The sequence below is a fragment of the Amborella trichopoda genome, chromosome 1 (assembly GCF_054954075.1).
Source record: "Amborella trichopoda isolate Santa Cruz 75 chromosome 1, AtrichopodaSantaCruz75HAP2 v2.0, whole genome shotgun sequence".
NCBI classification, from domain to species: domain Eukaryota; kingdom Viridiplantae; phylum Streptophyta; class Magnoliopsida; order Amborellales; family Amborellaceae; genus Amborella; species Amborella trichopoda.
In genome coordinates, this window is record NC_142336.1 from 9322715 (window position 1) to 9326676 (window position 3962).

General features: G+C 35.3%; 1 long non-coding RNA gene across 1 annotated transcript; it reads left to right on the forward strand.

Moving 5' to 3' along the window:
- The first annotated feature begins 1562 nt into the window (after nt 1-1562).
- Nucleotides 1563-3623, forward strand: LOC148783538 (uncharacterized). Its single transcript, XR_016051277.1, has 2 exons — nt 1563-2047; nt 3228-3623. It is a non-coding gene; the product is annotated as an uncharacterized LOC148783538 (long non-coding RNA).
- The last annotated feature ends 339 nt before the right edge of the window (nt 3624-3962 follow it).

The window sequence follows — 3962 nt, forward strand, 5'->3', positions numbered from 1 at the left end:
CAGCCCACTACCTGATGGAATAGTATAAACTCAATGACCCAGATTCAATGTGGGCTAATTTGATAGTCATGATTGTATTTTGTATTCGGATTTTAATTATTTTTCTACAAATTCAAATCACTTGAAATTTAGAGCGTCCACTTTTATCATCAAAGCACACCGAATAAAAATATTTTAAAAATATTCATAAAAAATAAATTGACCAAAATACCTCTATAATTTTGTAATTTATTTTGTAAAGATTTTTATTAAGTTCGTCTATTTTTCAATAGTAGATGCTCAAAATTTCAAATGAATTAAATTTGTAGAAAATTAAAATTAAAATATGAAATACAATCGTGGTTAAAATATGAAATACAATCGTGGTTTCACAGTGTGATCAACCAGAAACTTGGGGAGGTGTCCCACACCTGCTTCAAGAGCTTTGAGAACCTTTGGAAACTGTCCATGGATTTCTACAATTCTTTCTTCAGAAGTCACATAAAAGGGAACCTCATCTTCTGATAGGACGTGCACTGATGCACCAGAGCTTTCCTGCACATATTTGATGAGACTTCCCCCCTTTCCGATCAAATTGATAGCTTGTGATGAGGCAACCAACAGTCGCACTGTGCATAAGCCAACTTTAGGAGCTGCATCACCTTCACCTTCATTCACTCCAGCCACATGCTTAAACACCCTTAAGACACCATCCATAACGGGAGATATTGCACCCTCTGACTCTTCCTGGCCAGATACCAAAACAATCAATCGGAGGTATCAACCAGTCCTTTCAGGGTTCGGATTCGAGCTTTTCTTTCACCACACAAAAACCCTAACCTCGAGAATTCCACAATCCTAAGATCCACAACTCCTTTAGGCATAGCAGCTCTGCTGCTGCCCTTTCTTCTTTTTTTTTGTTAAAAAAAAAATAAAGGCTGGATGTTTGAGAGATGAAATACTAAATATGCATCGATGACGAAATACTAAATCTGCACCGATGAAATACTAAATTGTGAACCTTGCTCTAATACCGTGTTAAGATTCGTGGGAGCATACATGCACATATATTGAATAGAGAATGGAGAGAGAAGAAGAGAGAACACAACATTTATGTGGTTCAGACCAAAGCCTTACGTCCATGAATGCAAAGCCCAACTAGCTACATCTTCACTATTTTAAATGATTGTTTACCTTGAATAAGTACCTATATATATATATATATATATATATATATATATATATATATATATATATATATATATATATATATATATATATATATATATATATATATATATATATATATATATATATATATATATATATATATATATATATATATATAGAGGATAATCATACAATTATAGAAAATAAATATGATATGATTATTGGAGATATAGGTAAATAGTAGGAGGCCTTATCACCAGCTAACTTGATGATCAAGTAACTTTGACTTGAGCTCTTCTTATCTTCTCGATATCTAATCTTATCAAGAGATATATACTCATACATCCATAATAATGTATATCAATATGAACCCGAAATATCTATATCCTAATAGAAACCCTAGCCGCCTCCTCTTTGTGAGACAGAAACCCTAACTACTTCCTCTCTGACAAAGCTCTCTGTCTCTCTTCTCTTCCCTGCAGAAGCTTTGTTTCTGTGAGAGACAAAAACCCTAGCCGCTTCCTCTGTGACAAAACTCTCTCTCTCTCTCTCTTCGCCCTTCACCCCTCTCCCTCTTTCTACAAGCCCTCTTCTCCCTTGGCCCATCTCTCTTTCTCTCTCTATAGAAACCCAATCCTTGGCCCCTCTCTCTCTACAAAAGGCCTCTTCTTCCTTCGCCCCTCTTTCTCTCTACAGGAACAACAACCCCAATATTCACTAGCCCCTTTTTCTCTCTACAGAAACCCCAATATTCAGCCCCTCTCTCTCTCTACAAAAGCCCCAATATTCAGTAGGCCGCTCTTCTACCTTCGCCCCTCTCTCTCTATAGAAGCCCCAATATTCAGCATGCGGGAAGATCGCTAACTCCCTCAATATTGTGGACGAGCTCCATTTACATGTACATTGATCTCTCTCTCTCTCTCTCTCTCTCACACACACACACACACATTATTATTGAATGAATATTTCTCTGTCTATTTTCTTCATTTCTGACTGCAAAATCCTTGGGTTTATTTGTTTTTGTTGTTATTTCATCATCTCTGACTGCCCATTCCTCAAATCTCTTTGCATATTTCAGCAGTTGTTAATCTTCGAAAACTTTTGAATTCATACTTATTGTCACCTGAAAATTATGGGCCTTTAGTTCAATAGAGAAATGCTAAAACATGATTAGAATTTTTATTATAAATGTTGTAGTGTTGGGATGGCATCGGTTTATATGATTATTATTAGGTGTTCTTGACTACACATATAATGCATTTTTTGATGAGTTGTTTTCTGACCTTATTGAAGTTAGAATTCTAAGTATTATGATTTTAGTGCTTCTGGGCCTGCAATTCTCGATAGAGCCAGGAGTTGAATCAATAGTTTTCTTTATTATAGCCCATTGCAGGGATGGAGGAATTACGGTAGTGACTAAGGCATTTGTGAAGGAATATGCAGTTTCATGCATTTTGTATAATGAATCTGTGTTATCTATGTTTGAATTTAGAGAAACCTATGCTTGAAGAATAGTCCCTTACTAATTATCTTGCTTTGTTTTATAGGATTTGATTAGATTTTTGTTATTATGCTCTCTTTTGTTAAGCTTTACTTATGGTTCAATAGTACAGGGTAAGTATATGTACATTTCCAGCATTGTCTTTTTTTGCATCCTTGGGAACCTTTTGTGTGCTAAATGCTAAACAGTTCAGTGTGTTGAATTGTGGTCAATGCATTCTTATTCTGATTTTTTATGTCAAATACTATGATGGTTTTTCTTTGTCTAGTTTTGGTATATTCAACACATTGAGTTTCCTTAAGCTCTATATGAATTTTGTTGTCATTGTTTCTCTTTAAAGTATCTACATGATATAGATATGCATTCTCGTTGTTGTAGAACTTGGTTACTAGATTGTACTTTGAGCTTCCAATAATTATTAAAATTCATTGTGGTACTTTGTTCTAACTTTCTTTGTATTTTCTCTATTTATGTTTGAGCTATAATGCCTTGTACTTTTTATTTATTTATGCTTAATATTTAGTGCCATCTAGTTTAAAGAAATCAATCTAACAAGGCTTTATTATAAATGTGAAAGATTACCATAACAATATGAGCCAGTGGAGCCCTGTACAGGAGGCCCAATTCATTGATCTCTTGCTGAAAGAGGTCAAGAAAGTCGGGGCTTCAAGAAATGTGGGGGGGGGTTCAAGAAAGGCACATGGAACCGGATGACAGAGTATATGGTAAACAATTATGGGAACTTTTATGACATGGAATAGCTGAAGAGTAAGGTCAAGCAGTTTGTAGCAATGTACAAGGAAGTAAGAAGCATTTTGAGACCACCAGGTTTTTGGCTGGGATAAGGCTAATCGAATAGTGATTGCCGAACTAGCCATATGGAATCAGTGTACAACGGTGAGTTGAAACGCATTTGTTGTCTATTTCTTTGTGGTTTTGCAAGTTTAGGTGCAATGTTAACACAAATTCAATACACACGTGTGTTCTCCTTACAGGAGTTTACTTATGTGACAAAGTACAGAGGCAAGTATTTGCCTGTGTACTTCAAGATATTTGGCACGGATGCTTCGGATTGAAGCCATGTGGAAGGGGGAAGAAATTGCTGTTGATGTCTTCTTCAAGGCATCTCAGCATCTCAAGACTATCTTCCTAAGCATCTAGTCATTGCTTTCATTAAAGTTCTAATTGTTGCCTAAATCTTTTTTTTTTTAATGTTGGAAACAATGTGGGACAAACAATAATGTTGTTTTATTGTTGAATGAGATAAATTTTTGAGGTTGGTATGTGGATGCATCAGTAGTGAATGTATGTC